Source organism: Camellia sinensis, chromosome 9, assembly GCF_055761805.1.
Source record: "Camellia sinensis isolate YWXY chromosome 9, ASM5576180v1, whole genome shotgun sequence".
Lineage (NCBI taxonomy): Eukaryota > Viridiplantae > Streptophyta > Magnoliopsida > Ericales > Theaceae > Camellia > Camellia sinensis.
The window spans coordinates 199,958,572-199,980,838 of record NC_138969.1 but is presented as its reverse complement, the minus strand read 5'-3'; the positions used below and the strand labels follow the sequence as shown (position 1 = coordinate 199,980,838).

Below are 22,267 nucleotides of genomic sequence, written 5' to 3'. Positions count from 1 at the left end.
TGCTTGATTTTCTTCTTCAACTTGTCAACTTTAAATTACTGCTTCATTGCTGTCGATATAGGCCCACCATAATTTGACTAACAATAAACCCATACTTTCATAGTTAACATGAAATAATTTCACTACTCCTGTTCGTAACTCATAATTCATATAGCAATCGGCATGGAGATAAAGTAACGAGTTGGTTGGGTTACTTTCTCCAAGTAACACCCAAAATTAACTGCCACTTGGATTATATACAAAATGCATGCGCTGGTATGTAATTTTGCAAACCCACATGGACAAAATTCGTATTTTACTCGAAATATAATACTAATTTACCGAAACAAGTCATACCAAATCAATACGAAGCCAAACACATCGTTAGTTGATAAACCACACCACAAAAAACCCTTCAGTTAGATCCAACCAAATATGGAACACAAACAAGCAACCCGCAATAGGAATCTTGGAATACAGACATAAGCCAATTTCCCACCCAAAACAATACAGACAACCCATATATATCTCACCTTCAATTAGTTTTCAAAATGACAAGTCACTGCAAACACAAATGACAATATCACTCTAAACAATATGGGAAATTTACAACTCGTGGCCTTGTACATAGGTAACGTTGTGCCATTTCCTGGCATTGTACGTAACCAATGATTTACACGTTACGTACAGCAATCCATGTAAAATGAAAACTACATACATTATTTCCATGTGTTTTCAATAGCTAGTACTGTTTACCTAATAAATTAAGGGAATAAGTAAATCATACAAATTATACAATTACCTAATTCACCTCATCAATTGTGGTCGAATCATTTTTGCACACTGCTGCTTCAACACTACCGTATTGGCCCGCAGGCTGCTTGGAATCAGGAGAAGCATCGAAAAATAGTCACCTCTAGTTAATGTGCGGTGTACTTGGATCCACCAACCCAGTTTTGTAGCGAGCGGGCAATGACTTCGCATTGTACTCACGCTCAGTTATGTGGGGTGTATCTGCATCTGAGTTAGTACCCACTGTTCAGCTAAACCGAACCTTAGGACACGTTCACTTTGTGTGCCCAATGCATTTGCAATTCCCACATTTTCTTGGTCTTCGACAGTTGGACGAGGCCCGTCCCGGGTTCCCTTTTGTCTTCATAACATCAGGATCTTCTACTCCAAATTGTCAAGGGAATGAATGTTTCCCTTTGTCTCCATTCCCATCGTTCAGATTCCTCTCATATAACTCCTTCATCCGGCTCGTCATCGGAAGACATGCATCCCTAGCGTCTTTGAAACCTTCCATTTATTGCGAGGCATAGAAACACATTTCGTTGTAGGAAGAACTCAATATCCCATACCGGGCCGTCTGTGTTGTAGTGCTATCAATTAAGGGTTGAGGCCATTGCTGGTCATCCTTGCTTGCAGCCCTTGTCCACCTATGCAGCACACAAGTTGGGGGAATTTGCGTTAAATTTTCGGCTTTCATAACACATATCATGTGACAACAAGGTAGCCCCAACGACTCAAACTTCATGCAAGAACATCTCATTGCAGCATCCACTGGACTGTGTGTTACTATCCATGATCTGTCCTTCACTTTGTACTTATGAATATAGTAGCATTTCTGACCATCCGGCAAAGGGAACACGTCCTTGACATTCAACTTCCCCTCTTCTAAGATTTCATCACGGAACATTGTAAATATATTTCGAGTGAATAGCTCAGCTCCATGTCTCTCTATATCTCGCAATGGAGTAATCAATATTGGAAAAGTGTTATTTGTTTCAGCATCATCTCCAGCCTCGTTATACCTTATCCTTGCAAGAGCCCAATCATAGTGCCTAACAAATTCATATAGCTTCAATTTATGTTGGAGGAAGGGATTGAAATAAGCATTCATACACTCCGAGCGCTGAGTGCTCTTCATTCCAGCAAAGAAATGTCCACGCATATATACCTCAGCCCACATATGACGCTTCTCATATGTCTCCAACACCCAACTGTTGGTTTGAAGTCCAAATTTTTCGACCATCGTCGTCCAGCCATGCTCAAACTTTGACTCATCCGTTTCCATGTCCATGCATTGCTTGAAAGCATGTGCAAAGCCACTTATGTGAACATTTGAAACAACATTTTTCCCAAGATTCCAATTACATAATCGATGTCTTGTGTCTGGAAATACTCTTCTGATTGCCTCTCGCATCACCTTATCCCCATCTGTTAGTACGGACACAGGTGCTTTATTGCTCATCGCCTCCATAAATGTTTCCAAAACCCATGTGTATGTCTCAATTGTCTTATTAGCTAACAAAACACATGCAAATATCGTGGTCCTAAAGTGGCTAGTCACACCAGCCAACATGACAAAAGGCTTCTTGTATGCATTGGTTCTGTAAGTTGAGTCAAATATCAACACATTACCAAACTTTGCGTAGTCGGCCTGCGATTTCGAATCTGCCCAGAACAGATTTTGTAACTTGTTATCGTTACACACATCATACTTGTAAAAAAAACGTGCATCAACATCAAGTTTTGCACATAGGTAAACCAACGCACCCTGCGCATCACCATCCTCAACTTCTGCTCTACGTTCAGCTTGAATATGGTTGTGCAGATCCGTACGGACGAAACCAACATTCTCATAAGACCCGGATTGATTTACTATATAGTCCATGATTTGGCTAGTCTTCACACCGACGTTGCGCATAGCCATTGCTTGAGCTTTGTCAGCGCTGTTTAAACTGCGATGTGACCTCAGATACATCACACAGTGATGTTCCGCCAATTCATGGTTGTGGTCTATGATGAAGTGAGTCACAACATACTTTCCCCCTTCACCAGCATCTACATCGTACCGTATGCGAAATTGGGCTTTACAACCTACTCTTATTAGTGCCTTGGGAGCTCTACTCTTCTCAGCAACACGGTCCAAGTATATTGGTAATCTCTGACCTTCCCTTGAACACAACCACAGCCTACTAACGACCTTTCCCTCTTTATTTGTGTTAAATCTGGATTTTCGTATACTAAATCCCTTGGCTTTAGCATACGCATTGTAGAAAGCTTCTCCATCTTCGACCGAATCAAATTTTTGTTCCAGAATAGCACGTTCAACATCACCAACCATGTCATTGCCATGAGCATCGTCAACCATTTCTTTTTTCACATCGGCTCCGCCATCTTCAACGTTCATGTTGCTCGGACCAGCTTTGCAACCATGATAAGGTTCCACCCGACTTTCATTCATCAAACGAATGTCATCTGCTTCATTTGGAATGTCATAATCATCACCTTCCCTTTGAACTTCCGCTCAGGCCATACTACACATGACATTACTACAAACAATTACTTGATAACCGAAAAATGTTAACACAAACACAAACATGACATTTTTACACGGTTTAGTTGTTTGTGCAAACACAAACACTCACTTGAGAAAGAGAAAGGTTAGTTGCCAATGGAGGGGTTTCCGTTTGAGCGAAGCGTAGAGCGGTTGAAGTTAGGATGGGGGTTTAGTTGACGGAAAGTAGCTGAAGTGAAAAGGCCAGAGAGACAGAGAGGGAGACAGCTCCATACCTCATATCTAGTGGAGAGAAGGGCTTCACTTCAGCAAAGGAACCAACACAGGCTTGTAGTTACGTTGTTGTTGGAAATCGCCCGTTATACTGTTCCCTACAGAGCTTCGTCAATGGAACGAACCCGGCAGGGGCTTCTCGCTGTTAATGGAAATCAACAGTTACACTGACCCAACCTTACACAGAGAGGAGAACAGAGAGAGATAGGAACGAAATACAGAGAGTGAGTGGGATGCAATCATGCAAATACAAGCATTAACCGGTTGCCCCAGTTTCAACTTTTTCACAATTAAACAATTCAATGGTCTTGATCAATTATTGTAATCTAACGGCTAACATTTGGGCTGCATATGGTGTGCAACCTTAAGGGGGTTGCACACTTAAACAGAACCCTAATTAAAAATGTCGATTAAAAAAAATTTAGTCGTCAAATATACATACTTTAACTATTAAACAATTTTTCGTCAGCGAAAGTACACATTTTAGCTACATAAAATAATTTAGTGGGTATTTATTTTATTTTTAACAACTAATTGAGTTTTAGTCTTTCAAAATAAGATTTTGGGAGGCTAAAAACAATTGGTCCCTAAATGTACAATCTTTAGCTACTAAATTTTTTTTTTATCGGTATTTATTTTGCTTTTGGTGACTAATTAAGTTTTAATCGTTGAAAATAAGGTTTTGGCCAACTAAAAAAAATTTGGTCAATAAATATACAATGTTTAGTTACTAAAAGTAATTTAGTCAATATTTATTTTATTTTTAGTGATTAAATTTTGGTCGGTAATTGTAATAAAAAAGTTTTAAAGAGAGAACTTCAAATTTTGGAGGGATTAATAAAATTAGGGTAAATTACACTTACACCCCCCTGAGGTTCAAGTTTAATACATATCACTCCCTGACGTTTGAAAAATTACACCCCCTGTCATTATAATTATTTAGACGGAATGAAGACATTGAATTCATGCACTCTCTCTTTTTTTGCTTTGCTTTACTTTCTCTTTTTTTTCCCTTTTTTTTATTTTTTTTTAATGTAATTTCCTCTGTTTTTCTACTAGGAGTTGTTACCTTTTATATAAGTAGGAGTTTGTGAAATGAGACTATTATCCACAGGGGTGGGAATGTAATTTCTAAAACGTCAGGGATGGATAATAATTGGACCAAACCTCAAGGGGTGTCAATGCAATTTACCCATAAAATTAATTGGCTACTAAAATATTTAGCCGAAAAAATGCCTTTATTTATTATTGGCGACTAAAAAAGTTTGTCGGGGAAAAAAAAACTCGGGTTTAAAAAATACACTCACACATGCTGATTCTCTAACTCTCTTATGCGTCTGTCTGTTTCTCACTTTGTGATTGTCTCTCTCTCTCACGCCTCTACCCTCCTTCGGCTCTCTTTCTGGCTCGCTTTTGTCTCTATCGCCGTCGGGTATAGGAGTATCACCACCATCGCACACGAGCACCACCGTCAATCCACCATTGGAGCACTACCCCAGGTATGTCTTCTCTATTTTGCCCTCTCTTTGTCCTTCTATCTCTTTTTCCCTAATTCCAGCCTCTAGTGTTTTCTTCTTCCATTCACATACCTTCACACAAACCCAGTCCCAAATCGACCCATCCATCGCCATTGATGAATGACTGTGATTTTGGTTTTTTGTTTTTTTTTTTTTTTTGATGGTTTGATGATATTGATTCATGATTTATGATATAAAAAATTAAAAAAAATAAAAGTTAAGAAGATAAAGGAAAGAATTTGTATATAAAATATGAATTTGGGCATTGATTTCAACGGGAATAAAGAGGTTTCCCATAGGGAAATTATTGAGGTAGAGTTAAATAATAAATCAAAGTTTATGAAGAGCAATTAGTAAAGGAGTTGAAACTTTACTTGCAGCTCTATTTTGATCTCAAGATTGTGGGTTTGATGGCTACCTTTGTCCTTGTTTGTCATTTAGAATTTTGTGTGTGTGTGTGTGTGCGCGCGCGCGCGCTTCTGTTGTATTTTGCTGCTTAATTTGCTCATTTTTTTGAAAATCTGGTCTAAGTGGAGGTAGGTAGTGCGGGGTTTTGGTGACTGGTGTGTTTTGAGAGTGGTTGGCAAGGGACCCTTTTGTTCTTTTTTTTGTTGCTTTGTCTGCTGGATGGCACTTAGAAGCATTTTTTGAAGGTAACATGAGGATATCCAAAAGCATCATTGCTAGTATGTGTGTGTGTGTGTAGGCATATATATATATATATATATATATATATATAAATTATATGAATTTGTATGTTGATTGAATTGTCTTCTTTGTGTTCTTGTTAATGTGATTGTTGTTGTTTTGGTTGATGGACTGAGTTGCTGTGAATTTTGCAGAGAAAGTGAGGATTTTTGAGGAAATTAGGGTTTAATAGGGATGGGGTTCGAAGGATGAACGATGCCTGTACTGCGTAGTAGAGTTCGCAGGGGTCGAGCAGCGAAGCAGCAGCTGAAATTGAACCAATAAAGGTGAAGCAGCGATTGCAACGAGGACTCGAAGGCTGGGAGTAGCAACCAAGAGTGATCAGCCGATCAATAAGACGCTTGAGGGGACATGAGATCATCAATATTTACATCAAAACCTAGCCATGGTTAGTTGAGAGGTTTGATTTTAATTTACTTATGATTTTTCATGTTTTTGTTCCATTGTAAGATTGATTATAAGTATTTCATCTGTTACATTTTCAATATCCTCCCGTGAATACGACATTTGTTGTTTGAGCTTAAAAGATTGAGACTCTTATCCTCGTAAGCTCTCTCATTATCTCCTTTCAACTCTATTACGTTTTTCATAAATTTGTTGAAGTTATTTTTATTTTGTTTTATCTTATATATTTTTTGATCAATTCAATTTTTAAACCTTTTTTTTTATTTTAAATTTAAATGCTGGTGTTTTCATCATGTATCCACTTCTATATATAACTTGTTTGATGGAGTATGTGTTTGTATGTTAATTGCATATCAGATTGATAATAAATGTTACCTCAGATTCTCTTTTTAGTGTTCATGTTTTCTTTTTTATTTTGCTTCTATTCTATTTGACTTAATAATTTGTTAAATTTCTATTTGACTTAATAATTTCAATAAATTTCTATGGCCTAGTATTGTGTTTTGTGGAATCAATGATGTTTTTTTAGAATTGGTAGATTACTTTAGATTTTTGTGAGAAGGTTTCAATTATTTTATTCAATTACACTTTTAATTTCTCTCAGTTTGTCAAAAGAATTGGCCAACCCTATGACTGCGGCTTCACATTGTTCAAGTAGTCCATTAGCCGTTTAAGTTAGCACAATTACATCAACCTTAAGACTATGATTTCACATTGTGTTGGGTCGTTCGTGTTAACATGGAATTTCCTCTTTTTGTCTCTCGGTTGGTAGCTTGCTAATTGATTGCTAACTCCAAGACTTCAATAGGAACATGGATGGAACCAAGAATTCCTAGAATAGCCAAATGTAAAACTAATTATATTATTCACCATCCTTGATAATTGTGTATTTATTCTGAATGCACATCTTGCCTCAATCCATAATCAAAACCAGAACTCATATAGCTGATACAAGTTAACATATAGCCAAAGGTTGCCAAGAAACATAGTAGTCAGACTAATCTCTTTGCCAAGAAACACAGTAGTTTATACCAATCGCTTTGTCTTTTATAAGTTTTTCTTGAGCTAAAGCTACCTTGAACCTGTGTAACTTGCATATTTTAAATGTATGATGTACCCATGTGTAACACTCAGCATTTGACATGCATCTCTGATATGTCAAGTTGAATATGTATCCAACAAGCATGTCTATTAATCAAGTTTATCATAAAACTATGCATAAATGGTGGGTTTGTTTAGGGTGTCTTGGATGTGTATTGGGTGACGATATCCATGGAAAGAAAGTGCACTCTCTAATTTTAGATTTCAATTAATCATGTTAATGACACTAACCTTTTTATTTGACGTATGGGTTCTAAATTTTGATGCCTATTTTTGGAGATTTATGAATTTGACTATTAAATTGAAGTTGTGGATATATGATTTGGAAATATTCTATGGATCCTGTAGGATGCTTCTAATCCTCAGCTAGTCACCTGAAAATGAATGAACACTTCAGTCGGGGGTGTTGGAATTAGCACTCCGACGGACAAGTCAGTATGTACTCTCTTGTTTGCTTGTATCTCAAGTTAATTATATTTGTTCTCACATACCTTTTCTTAGTTGATACTCCTCTTATTTATACTACTCCTTGATATTCGTGGTTGGGCCCGCCTTTTGACCAACGTATAACTGCTTACTCGGACAATCTGTCCTACATACTCGTACTCGGCCCATTTTACAACTGATTCTAAGGCCGATTTAGTTATTCGGCCTCTAAGTCCCTCCATGATAGAGCCGTATAGTATATAACTTGATCGATATTTGGCTTTCCTACGTAAGAATATTATTCGGCTCCCACAATTGCCCCCAAACATCCTATTAATGTCAATTATTCGGCATGTTCGGTCTTGAACTTAGAGGGTTAAAAAATACGGTGGGTTCCCTCATTCTAGTGCAAGCATCAGAACGCTTACTCTTTTTAAGAATTATTATAATCTTCCACCCCTTCATACACTTCATTCATCTAATACGATTTGAAACCGTGTTGTCTCTTCGACTGTATGCTTTTTTGAATACACAAAGTTTCTTGTCGCCTGTCAGTACACCTCCCTCGCTTCACGACGTCTGCAACTTTTTTCCGTTCCTCATTGTCCTCCTCATTTCTTGTAAGTTTTTCTCTCCTTCATTTCGAGTTCCATTTCCTTGTTTGTTTTTAGTTTAGAGTATTCCCTTTACTAGCTATGATGGCGAAACATCTAAAAGTCCTTCTTTCTGCCAATCGAGTCTCTGGTTTCCGTTGCCATTTTTCCATTCCAGACGACGTCCATTTGTCACTCTTAGCAGAGAGCATAGTTGACATGGAGAGAACTGATGAGAGTACAATCATCTTTCCTCTCCTGTCAATCGCTGAGGGCATAGTCCGTTTCCCCCTTCATCCATTTTTTAAGGTCGTCCTTCGCCATTGGGGTTTAATCTCTTCTCAACCTAACGTAAATTTTTACCGAATAATAATGGGAATTGTAGAACTAAACCGATGCCTTAGGCTTAACCTTGGAATCCCTGCTATTCGGCACTGTTATGCCTTGGCCAAATCCTCTGGCCGGCAGGGGAGCTACTTCCTTAGGGCCAAAGACACTGACCATCATTTGGTGACTATGCTGGCCAGCTCTGGCAAGCGTGTTGATGATGTCATGGTCATTGTCCGCGGTAACTGGGAATTCGGCGAGGGCGAAGATCGCCTAGATCTAGTGCCCAGGCGAAGAGGCGAACCAGGTGGCCGTTTAATCCTCCGCATATATTTGTTAAATATTTACCTAGTTCAAATTCTACGTATTTACCATTTTACTTGTGCAGGAAACAATTTGAAAAAAGTTCTCATCTCGACCGACGACGCTATACTTGCCCAGATCAGAACCGCACTCCAGTTCTTTGGCCGTCCGAATCTCCAGAAGCAAGGGAGGGCAGCCCACATTCTTCTGAGATACGAGCCGATTTACGTTACATTTTCTGCCGCAGATAACATACCTTCCGAGGGGTGAACAACAGTTTACGGCGCTTATTTTTCTGAACTTCAAGAACCTTAGGCAGATAGGTCTTGAAGCTTCAGATTTAGAGCTAGTGGACGAACAACCAGCCGAAAGAGTGGCTAAGCAGCTGAATCAACCCCCCTTGGACAGATCCGACATACTAGGGGAGGAGGTTGACGCGGTACTAAATTTGGCTTTTAAAGAAACCGACCTCAATCCTCCGTCCACTTCAGGTTGAACGGATGTGTCCTTCGAAGATATTTTCACCGACTTAAGGGATTTGCCCGGCTCATATCCTGACAACATGGCTGGTAAGTCGCTTACTCAAATGGCTAGGAGAAAAAATATCGAGAGGATGGCCACCCGTAGGAGAACCGAAGCCGAGCGATCTGAACCTCCACCCCCTCCACCCGACATTAGGGAAGAATCTTCACCACCTGCTCTGGTTGAGGAGACGGCTCAGACTGATATGGCCGAAATAGAGCCTGTTGTCAATCAAGAGGAGGGCCAAGTGACGGAGCATAGGGCGGAAAAACATCCAGCCGAATCCGAAGCCGATTATTTGGAAAACCAAGTTGATAAATGGTCACGCATGGAAGAATCGGACCTGGTTGTACTATTTATAATACAACCAAGGATAAAGAATGTGCCGATTTCTTTCGATGCATCGGCTGTAAAGGACGCTGCTGTTGCCTTGAACTTGGCCTCCTCCATTTCTCTGCCGGTTGACAGAGCAACCTTTAGGGCAGAGCCAGATCTGCTGTCCATAGCATTAGCCGCTCAATCGGCGATATTGGTACATGATCTTTGTTTATAATTTTGCAAGGTTAAACAATTTTTTTTTTATATATATATATCAGCTATCTTACTAACTCTTTGTTTTGTAGGCGGCGGGAAGGATAGCTGAGATTGGTCATCACCAACACAACGCTATCGAACAGATTGGCTTTCTCACAGCCGAAGTGGAAAATGAAAAAGGGAAGGCAGCAGAGGCCTCTCTTAGAGTCGAGTCTGAGGCCATAAAAGCGGCTGAGGAAAGGGCGAGGGCCGATGCCGAAGCGAATAAGGCCAAAAGTTCTGACCAACTGAGATTGGCCGCCGAAGAGAGGGAAAACGCAAGAGAAGAAGTGCTCAAATTGGCCAACGAGACGATTGCCAAATTGGAGGTCGACTTGGAGGACCCGAAGAGGGCGATGGCAAATGCCGAATCTGAGATTTCCAAGTCATTCCAAGCTGGCAAGGATGCAGCTTTGGAGAACTATGTAGAGGAGGTGCCTAAGTTTGAGAATAGGGGATTCAAACACAGCTGGCTCAAAGCCTTAGCTGCCACTAACGTGGTATCGGGGCAGCCGATTCCGTACAAGCAGGTAGACATTAAGCCGTTGGAGTCTGACCCTGAATAGGGTAAAAGTAATTTTCATTTTGTTTTGGTATCTTATGTATGTAGGTTTTGTTAGATTTGTTAGGTTGTTGACTATTTATTTTTGTTAGAAGCTAACGTATGGTAGTTTTCATTTGTAAAATGACTTCTGTTTGTATTCAGTTTATGAATGAAAATTGCCTTTGCCTTTCTGCTTGTTGTATGTGCTTGTTAACAACTAAGTAAGATGTAAAAACACAAAATGAGATGAATGGAACAAGCTACTGAATTAATTCGGCGCTAAAATAGCTGCATAACTCTGCGATTTAGCGGAATATAAATGAAAATTGACTTCTGTTTGTATTCAGTTTATGAATGAAAATTGCCTTTGCCTTTCTGCCTGTTGTATGTGCTTGTTAATGACTAAGTAAGATGTAAAAACACGAAATAGGATTAATGCAACCAAATATTGAATTAATTTGGCAGTTAAATAGCTGCATAGCTCTGCGACTTAGCCGAATATATTAGTAAATCTGCCCTTGATGCTACTAACGAACAGAACCGTCAAATAATGTACATTTGGAAGCGTTCAGTTTCATTTTGTATTTGCGAAGAATGCCGAATATTTCTTCCAAATCAGCTAGATGAGTTTGCTCTTCCTTGGACTTGACCATCATATCGTCGATGTATACTTCCATGGTATGGCCAAGTTGCTCTTTGAACATAGCAGTCACTAGTCTTTGGTAGGTTGCCCCCACAGTCTTCAGCCCGAAAGGCATGACCTTATAGCAATAGGTTCCTCTTGGGGTGAGGAATACAATTTTTTCTTGGTCCTCCGGATGCATGGCAATTTGATGGTAGCCTCTGTAGGTATCCAGAAAGCTCATACGTTGATGATGTGCCGTTGCATCTACGAGTTGGTTTATTCTGGGAAGGGGAAAGCAATTCTTGGGACAAGCTTTGTTTAAGTCTGTGAAATCCACACAAACACGCCAAGTTCCTTTTTTCTTCTTTACAACCACAGTATTCGACAGTCATGTAGGATAGGTCACTTCGCGAATTACCCCGGCATCAAGTAACCAACCAACTTCTTCAACAACGGCAGTAGTATGCTCCGTGACTGACCGTCGGCTTTTCTGAACAATTGGCTTACATTTTGGATCAACGTTTAAGCGGTGCTGTGACCCGGATGGATCTACCCCGACATCTCATATGGTAACCATGCAAATACATCAAGGTTGCCGAGTAAGAAGGATATTAGCTCTTGCCTGTCGACTTTACTCAGGGAAGCGCCGACCATGAAGAACTTGTCAGGATTCCCGTCAATTTCAACCCGATCTAGGGCTTCGGTTGCCTTTTCACTTGGGAATCGCTCAACGTCGTCGAGGCTCTCCCAAGCTGGCACCTTAATTGAATTTACTTCCAGCTCTCTTGGTGTCTTGGCAGTAAGAAGATAACATGCCTGCGCCGATTTCTGGGAACTTCAAATTTGCTCTATGCCGTGTTCAGTCGGAAAGCGAAGTAGTTGATGATAGGGGCTTGGCACAGCCTGCATGGTATGCAACAAAGTTTGTCTCATAATGAGATTATACGGCGAAAGAAGCTTGACAACCAAAAATTCTACGTCCACTGATCGGGAGCCCGCCCGAACTGGTAGTGTGATTTTGCCAAAGGATATTTCGGATTAGCGTTGAAGCCGAATAACGGGTAATCAGCCGAAGACAAATCCGACTTAGTGAAACCGAGTTTAACGAAGGTCTTGTAGTACATTACTTCTAAAGTACTTCCCTGGTCAATGAGAACACGTTCAAATCGGTTTACGCGTAGTTCAATGACTAAGAGATCAGTGTGGAGGAGCATTACGCTGACCAAATCAGAATCATCGAAACTAATATTCGCAGCTTCATGGGGTCGTTTCGCTGGTCTAATTTTGTTTTGGGGGTGAGGCTGCAACTGAATTGTATGTATCACGGATGCTGTTGGCAAGCTATATATCATATGAATTATGCCGAGTGGAGGTGAATCCTGCCGTAAAGCTACTGTTTTTGTTGAATTGTTCTTTCGGACGTGTTACATAAGCCGACTGTCTTACACCAACTCCTCACGGTGGTCCTTCAACGCATAACAACTGTCGGTGTCATGATCGTGGTCTTTGTGATATTTGCACTGCCTATCCCGTCTCCTCGTGTCGAGAGGTCCCACCATCTTGGGTGGCCATTTAAAGAACGGCATGTATTGAACTTTAGACATAACTGTACTGATCGGCTCTGATAACTCCGCGTATTTCTTGTCCATGCGCCTTATGCGCCTGCTATCCACTTGAAGTTGCTCATTAGCTCGATGTGAACATTGGTCATTTGATCGGCGTGAATCCCGTCTTTTGTCTCGTTTAGCCCGATTCCATGGTTCAGGGCTCCTTGGTGGTACAGCGTTTATCGGCTGCACGATTTTAGACGGGGCCGTCTTATTGGCTTTGTGCCCGGCTTTGACCCGCAAGGCATCATCTTCCACTTTGCAGTATTCCTCGACTTTTTTCATTAACGACCAGACTGTTTTGGGGGGTCGTCTAGTCAAGGAGCTGCGGAGGGCACTATCAGGATATAATCCCATCTTAAAGGCGGTGATGGTCATGGAGTCATTGCAAGCATCATCTACTAGATTAAAGCATTCCCAATAGCACGCCGAATATGCACGAAGGGTTTCTCCTGGTTGAATTTGCATTGCCTAGAGAGAATCGGCTTGCTTCGACTGGACCTCATTGGTGATAAACCTTGCCCTTAAGAATTTTTTGAGTTGGTGGAAGCTCTTAATCGATGCTGGTTCCAATTTATAATACCATCTGACGACCATTGGTCCCAAACTTCTCGGGAATATTCAACATATGAGGGCCTCGTCGTCTGCATGAAGCGTCATGGCTTCTTTATAATGACAAATATGATCTGTGGGGTCCGCTTTTCCATCATACAGGGTGAATAATGGCGCTTTGAACTTTTTGGTTAGCACTGCCCTTACGATCCGTCGCACAACGGGGTCATGTTGACCCTCTTCGTCTGAATCATTTTTTCTTCGCTTATTCTGCGCACGCGGACTTCCTTCGGAAGAACTGGAGGCTTCGACTCGTCCCTTCTTTTTGGATTCTGGGGATGATGAGTCTGAGTCACTGCCATTATCATGTCTTCGAATTTGAGGTCGTCGACCATCCCTTTCCAAAGGTCGACCCCGATCTTGGCACGCGGCTTGTTGGGATTTTGCCACCTCCAAGGCCAAATCCTGTCGAAGGCACTCATTCTCAACCATCATATTTTCCAACCTCTGTTCATTTTGCTTCCCCTGATCCATAATCGTTTACATTGTCTCATGTACTGATGTCGAGGGTGAGATCTGGGCAACCGAGTCGAAGTTTAAGGCCCTTCATGCGGCAATGTTCTCTGGCCCAAGCATATTTCTTGGAGTGGTATCATCTCGTGGCGTAAGGTCGTCAGCGACTATCGGAGGATCTTCTGTCACGCCCGCCATAGATGTGCTTGAGTATTCCCACAGACGGCGCCAATTGTGGAGATATGGTTTGGAAATACTCTATGGATCCTGTAGGACACTTCTGATCCTTAGCTAGTCACCTGAAAAGGAATGAACACTCCGGTCGGGGGTGCCGGAATTAGCACTCCGATGGACAAGTCAGTATGTACTCTCTTGTTTGCTCGTATCTCAAGTTAATTATATTTGTTCCCACATGCCTTTCCTTAGTTGATACTCCTCTTATTTATACTCGTCCTTGATATTCGTGGTTGGGCCCGCCTTTTGACCAACGTATAACTGCTTACTCAGCAAATCTGTCCTACATACTCGTACTCGGCCCATTTTACAGCTGATTCTAATGCCGATTTGGTTATTCTGCCTCTATGTCCCTCCAAGATAGAGCCGTATAGTATATGACTTGATCGATATTCAGCTTTCCTACGTAAGAATATTCAGCTTTCCTATTGTGTTGACTTCTTACCTTATCTAGCCATTGCTTTATTATTCTCAAATTCTCACTATCATAGGATTTTCTTAACATGTATTGTAACAGCTCGAAAATAATGCAATAATTCAACCGTAAAGACTAATATAAAATGACATAAATAGAGTATTAGGCTTTCATTAATCAGAGTTAATTTACAAAAGGGGCACATGCATTATACATTCATAAGCTTTTCCCTGAATTTATAGCATGTGGCACCAAACTAAATGATCAACGAAATAAATGCCTTGCGAGCTTACAACTTTCCAAGACGATACTTGGTTATAACAAAACGAGTCAGAAGCTCAATACAAATAAAGCCCTAGGCTTGTACAAAAAGTAAATACAAAATAAACAAAAGTGAGATCTTAGTTCCATATTCCTCCCAAGCTAGGTCCTTGGCGGAGGCATATCACCAGCACCTGAAAATGGTTTTTCCCAATTAAGGTGAGCCAAAGCCTAGTAGAAACAATCTATCACAATATATGAATCTTAACAAAGATATAAGTATGATATGCATATACAATGCCCATGACAAATCATCCATAGTGTTACCAGATCATAATATGCCAAGTTTTACGTCGCAAGCCATTTTAGTCTTACTTTATTTCATGACAATTCATTTCACCTCAATCCATGAGTCAAATCCACTGTGAGGTTATAGCTCAGTGGTTCTCTAACCAATACAATCATAACATAAAAACTTTAATTTTCCATTTTACAAAAATTTCATCCACGGTGATTCGGCACCTATGTATATACGTGCGGATTTCGGGACTTTCACCCTGAACACACAGGCCAACTTAATTCAATGGAGTCCATCTATTTCTCCTCCCAATCATGGAGTACATCTGCTTTCTCCTCCCAAACATCATACATATACAACGTATTAAAACAGAGTCATATTCAATGACAACCGATAAGAGATTAGTTTCAATTCACCTAATCCTCATGCAATTTCTACAACAATCATAGCTATCCTCCACCAATAGCCCAAAATAGATATTTCTAAACAGATATGCAATCTCCACAATAAATAAACTATCCATATTTCCATAGGTGAGAGATGACAAATATCCAACTCCACCATTTACATACATATCTACCAATTTTATTATTTATACAAAATAATTATGTGAAACATTATTAGGGCAAAATCCCATTTTCTCCCAAATCCAACCCATGTGTCAAAATCAACAAGTTTAACACAACACAACCTCATATCTATACACATACCTATTTTCAACACCTTCATTTGAAAACCCCTATTTTGATTTTAAACCAAAACCCTAGATTTGTCTAAAATCATCTACATCCCAATATTTATTTGCACAATCAATAAATAACTAACTTAAAAATCATAAGAGAGCATATAAAGTTCCTACCTCAAACTTAAAAGAGAGAATATAAAGGAAAGCCCAAAAGTTGACGGTGACAAAACAATGATTTGATCCGATCAAAATGAAGCCCTTGACAGGCTCTACACTTAATATCAAAGGAGCAAAGTAAGGAGATGCTTCCACGTGAGTAGATCTAAAGATCTTCGAGCAGAAAGTGATTTTAGAGAGGGAGAGAGTGAAAAAAGAAGAAAAAGTGGAGGAAAAGTTAAAAGAGAGACCTATTAATAGTACTAGGTCAAAATGAAATGAATGAAATCCCAAAGTCAACCTAAAAGATCAAGTCAAAATCTCCAAAAAGTAGGGCCCAAAATCGAGTGAAAAATTTGGAAAAAGGTCACAAGGGTCGACCCCTACAACAGTGGTGTCGACCCTTCAGAAGAAAAGCGAGGACACTTATGTTTGACAGCAAGCAAGGTGTCGACACCTCCCAGACTGGTGTCGACACTAAATTTTAGCAAGCAAACTTAGATTCTGCTGCATACAAGGGTTGACCCTTCTCAGACTGGTGTCGACCCTTCAAGCCAACAACAAAAGTAAAGTGTCAACACCTCCAAGGCTAGTGTTGACACTAAATTTCAGTACCTATTCTAGGAACATAGTAGCAAGATGGTGTCGACCCTTCCAACATTGGTGTCGACCCTTGGAGCTAAACAAAGCAAAGATAAGGGGCAGTGTCGACCCCCAACAAGGACGGTGTCGACTCCCGAAGCCAAAACCAACTATGAAGAGAAAAGAACAACCATCGCAAATATGATTTTCTGGATTCAAAAGCAATAATTGGATTGGGTCTAAGCCCGAATCGCTATATGTATAACCATCTCGTGTGTCTTCAGATACATACTGAAATATTTTTTAATGACTGCCCTGTGCTGAGACCTTGCAATATGAGGGAAACACTCGAAAAACATTTGAAGGCAATTGGGTATCTACATATTGGTCATGCCAAGGTAACTCATATTTTCTAGTTAAAGAGTTTTTTACTTTTCAATTTTTCTTGAGTTTTGGTTCTCACTCTTCATCTGATAGCCTATTGTACAGGCTATGTTTATTGATTTTGGTTTGGTAAAAAAAAGAGTTGGGTGCTGCTATCTAAGGTGATTGTTAGCATTTGGATTTATTTGATGGCTATAATACTGTTAGTGGCAAACTTTTTAGAACTTGTAGTATTGTGTGTTTCTGATGCAAACTTGTATGTTGTATTATTTTATATGGACTAGACTTCTACCATAGAAATAAGGAAACCATTAGAGTGTAGAATTTTGCACCCGTGGCGTAGAACACTTTCTATGAAAATTTGTGTGCTTGTGCTTGTGCATATATTTCTGTGTATTGCAATATTACTTGCAAATGATCATGAGAATTAATTTCTTTTGCTGAAAAGTTATATAAATAAGTTATTGAATCCATAACACAAATTTATCTTTAGGCTGCTCATCATAACTTTGGAAAGGATAAAGAACTATAGAATGACTGTTGTTTTCTAATTTTAGTAATGATTTTTTGCAATATTAGGTACGATGATTCAAACCCTGAGGCAGCAAAGAAAGAATATATTGATCAAATAGAAAAGATTGTCCGGTGGATGGGCTGGGAATCTTTCAAGGTAATTTTTTTTTTTTTTTTTTTTCCGTCCACATCAATAACATGTTCTATCTGCTGGCAACATTTGATATTTGTTAAATTTGCATATCACTTAAATTTGCATATCACTTATGCCGGTGATTATATCCAAGACCTTTATGAATTGGGAGTGGAGCTAATACAAAGGATTCATGCTGATGTTGATCATCAGGTTGCTAATTAACTTCATATCAATATCATTTGTCTAAAATTTTATTTCATACATTATTTTAACACTTTGAGCTTTGTCCTTCAGTGTTTTTTAATGCTAATGCCTCCTTAACTACTGCGCCTCCTATTTTTTAGCCAATAATTCATTTGAAAAGATTAATTACATTTAAGTTTTATATAATTTTAAAAGATTACTAGTTGCCTCTTATACATTTGAGTTTTACATAATTTTCTTCTATATATACATTATAGTATACAAAACTAACGATTAATTTGAAAATATTAATTACATTAGAGTTTTATATAATTTTCTTTTTATAATTTGAAATATGCCAATGTTATTCAGTCAATACTAATGATTAATTTTATTTTTACAAATGGTTTTTGGCATGGAAGTGTGGATATTCTTTTTTTGTCTACATAGGACATTATTTTTTGTATAATCTATCATTATGTCACCCTCTCTTTTTGTATGGATTAGTATTGTTCGTGCAGATAACTATTGGTCTGGTACAAATTTTTTTTGGCATGGTATACATTACCTTTTTTTATAATCCTTAGTTTTGTATGGAATTACTATTTTATATTAGATTATACTTGATATGTATGAAATTTCTATTATATTTGGAATTTGACGTTAAATATGAATTTTTTGAATGGTTGAAAGTGAAATGGTTGATAATATAATCGGCATATGTATTGTTTTGTTTATATATAGGGTACAAGTTGCACTAATAATGGAATAAATATAGGTTGCGGAGAAATTAATTAAAAAAATAGTAAATAAAGTTTTTGTCGACTAAATATTTGATAGCCAAAAAAGCAAGTAAAGGTTTTTTGTTACTAAATATTTAGTAGAGCATAAAACAAAGAGCCTGTTACTGACTAAATAGTAAGTAGCCAAAACGAATCGAGATGAGGAAAAATCCTTTGGTGACTAAAATGTTTTGTCATAAAATATAATGCAACTAAACTATTTATTTTTTGGCGACAAAAATGTTCAGTCGTAAACAACAATGGCGACTAAAATATTTGGTGGCTAAATGTGACATAAAATGGCGACTAAAATATTTAGTCACTAAATGTAGTATTATTTGTGACAAAAACTCATTGACGACTAAAACTTTTAGTCGCTAATAGATGAACTCATTTTTATGTGGAAACTTTCGGCGACTAAAATCTTAGTCGCCAAAATATTACCTTTGGCAACTAAAATATTTTTAGTAGCCAAAAGTTGTAAATTAGTGACAAAAAAAATTTAGTCGCCAATACTATCATCGACAAGGTATCCCTGACTACTTGGGCAACTAAATTTTTTAGTCGCCATTGACTTTCGGCAACTAAAATAAGACTTTGGTGACTAATCTTTTAAAAGCCGAATGTGTATTTTCTTGTAATGTACCCATGCCAAAGTAATCGCCTTGCTTAGGCACGGTGGCATTATAATATTCCCAACATTCATCTAGAGCCAAACACACTCCTAAGTTAAACTCCACTTAGGATATCAAAACCCAACCCCAAACTTGATAGTAGGTGTGACCAAACACCCCATTTCAACTAAAACAGAAATGCAAATTTTTTTTTTTCCCGTTCATTGTCTTCATTCTTTTCTCTCTAACTTCTCTCTACATCCTCTTTCATTTTCCTTTACTTTCTTGGCGGCCAAACACCCCACCTTTACTCCACCTTTACACCACCACCCTAACCCACCATCTCCACCACCGTCGGCCATCTTATCTTGCCGGAAAAACGGTTCGGTTGGCCACTCCTTCACTTTATCCGAAAATAGCACAATAGAGGTACCAACTTTAGATTTTTCTTAATCTTTTGAAGAATCAAAGCTTGGGGTTTATTTTTCTTGATTGATTAGAGGCTTTTAATTGGTGAGAATCTTTCCCTAAAAAGTTTAGCTTAAGGTTTTACATATTTTGAGTTAGAGATAATGAATTTTTATTTTAGACCTATTATGATTTGAGGTTTGATTGTTGAGTTGTATACTCTTTCTATGAATGTTTTGCATGTAGAAAAATGATCAATTTGATTGTTGTTTTGGACATCGAGATTTGGGTTAATCTAGGGTTTGAATGTGATGTAAAAATTGGGAATTTTAGTGTTAGGTAATTTATATGTTGAAATTGATTTGATAAATGGTGGATTGGGTATCTCTATGTTCTATAAATAATTTTGGATGAATTTTATAAATGATTGAAGTGGTTTTACCTAAGTTGTTGAGTTTATGAAAAATGTTGATTTTTTTAACTTCTTTGGTTTAATGGAGGGTGGTATTGAGCATATAAATTGGTTGGATATTTAAAAAGTTAATAGCTCAAAAATGTACAAAGGTTGGGTGTTGTGGAGATTGGATAAGTTGTTTATTTGTGTGACTTGAAATTGGAGGAATTCTTTAACTTGGTTTTAGCTCTCATTCCATAGCATGTCTTATTTAAGATCAATTTTGTATATGTTGTAATATTCATTGAAAGCTTTTCCCTAATTTTAGATCTTATTTACTAATTGTTAGGATTGGAGGAAGGTGTCTCTTCACCTCTTGGGAATTAACTCGTAGAGTTTCAAATCTACGCTTTTGCTATTTTGGAGGTGAGTATACTTACCATGGAAATTTACCTTATCTTTATCTTAAATACAAAATTTGAAAATATTTTTGAATTAAAGGAAGTGAATGACACATTTCATCATGATATATCTATAAAAAGAAAATCTATAATTTTATTAAGGTCAAAGGTTGAGTTTAAATAAATGATTTCATTTGTATAATGGAGCATTAATTTTTTTTATGAGAATTAATTTAAGTTGAGTCTTTCAAATTTTATGATGATGATGATTGAATGACAATGAAACGTTATGTGAGAGTTTTTATTTTGCTGATCATATAATCGAATATAGCCTTTGGGGCCACAAGGGCCGAAATGCTTTGGGGTCCTGGGGACTGAAATATTGAAATGAGAATTGAATTGCTACAAAGACATAAGTTATGTTCCTATGGATATGTTTTGGGTAACGGTAACGGTACCGTCTACGTCGCGAGGTAACGCGACCCTAAGGCTATGTAGTGGTTCGTATGACGGACATGAAATTTTAATGTATTGACAAGTTGTATCTTTTGTTTACTTACCTTATTCAAATGTATTTTTCTCGCAATATGAGATTCTTTGGAAAAATCTTGTTAACAGTTTATGCATTTTTTTTTCATTTTGTGTAAATTTCAGTCCAATCAAGCTCTTTTGTTTATTATTTTTATTTTGAACCTAATTGGAAGGAACAAGTTTTGTAACTCTATGGGATTGGTATACTCATTAGGCTCTAGCTCATTCTTTTTAAATTATTTTTTTTTTTTAGATTCCTAGACTTTAGCAGGGCTCGCCTACTCTTGGAAGATTAGAGTTTCTTGAGGGTTAAATGTGGGCATCTTGTAGTTGAGGTTTCGCTTAGGGTCACTCTAGGATGTAGTTTTATTCTTTGGTTTGTAAAGGAGGTTGATTGTAAATATTTGCTTTCTTTGAAATTGGATGTAATGATGGATTCATGAATAGTATGTTTCATTTTTGGGATAGTGGTGCATGGGAACTATCTTAGTAGCATGATGATATTTTGTCTTTGAATGAATCATCTCATATATGTTGGCCAATCAAAGGTCTTATGCACTATTGGTGATGTGATATAAGGATTATACAGGTGATGATTATGTTCAGGTCCTAAAGTGTTTGAAGTGCGCCCTCTTGGCAGGGTCTGCCTTGCCGAGATTGGGTCGTGACAGGCATCGACATGATCGGCCCAAAATTACATAGGGGCTAACAGATGCACGTCCCCCAAATTTTTTTGAGAATTTTATTATTATTTTTTATATTTTATGAGTATGTTTATAAAATATACAATGGGAGACTTAATTTTTTAAAAATAATTTTACTGACTCTTTATTTCATCCTAATATATAATAAGATAATCTTTAACTATTTCAGATGTTAATTATGCTAGTTAATAGCATCAATGTCACTGCAAGTTTTAGTTGCTTATATATATATATATAAGATGTGCATATTATTTTTTTTTCTTTGTCATTTGGGTAAATTATACTCACCTCTTCTGAAGTTTAAAAAAAAAAAAGAGTAAATTATCTGCAAATCATATTTAAAATAGGAGAAATCTATTTAATCCCACAACCATTTGGATACTCTCAAAAGTCCATTACGTATCATTATTCTTCGTTCTTCTCTGTATATTCGTTCTTTTATACCTCTTTCTCTTCCTAATTTTCAGCGACTGTGCCTTACTTCTTCTTTTTCTCTTTCTAATATATTATCACTGGCGACCAACAATTACCATTGATTGGAGTTCACCGTGACCACCGACTCCTTACTTCACCCTCACTGATGACGAAGGAGACGAGTTTCCGGCGAAGAAAATAAATAGATCTACTCAAATACATGAGATTCGACGATATTTAAATCAAAAATAGTTGTCGGAGTACAATCTTCTCTATATATCGGTTTCTCTCATTCAATCT

At 38.1% G+C, this 22,267-nt stretch overlaps 1 long non-coding RNA gene across 1 annotated transcript; it reads left to right on the top strand.

Moving 5' to 3' along the window:
* Positions 1–4,843: 4,843 nt before the first annotated feature.
* LOC114273427 (uncharacterized) lies at positions 4,844–21,087 on the top strand. Its single transcript, XR_014340900.1, has 4 exons — positions 4,844–5,055; positions 5,916–6,169; positions 17,467–17,557; positions 20,267–21,087. It is a non-coding gene; the product is annotated as an uncharacterized LOC114273427 (long non-coding RNA).
* Positions 21,088–22,267: the final 1,180 nt, after the last annotated feature.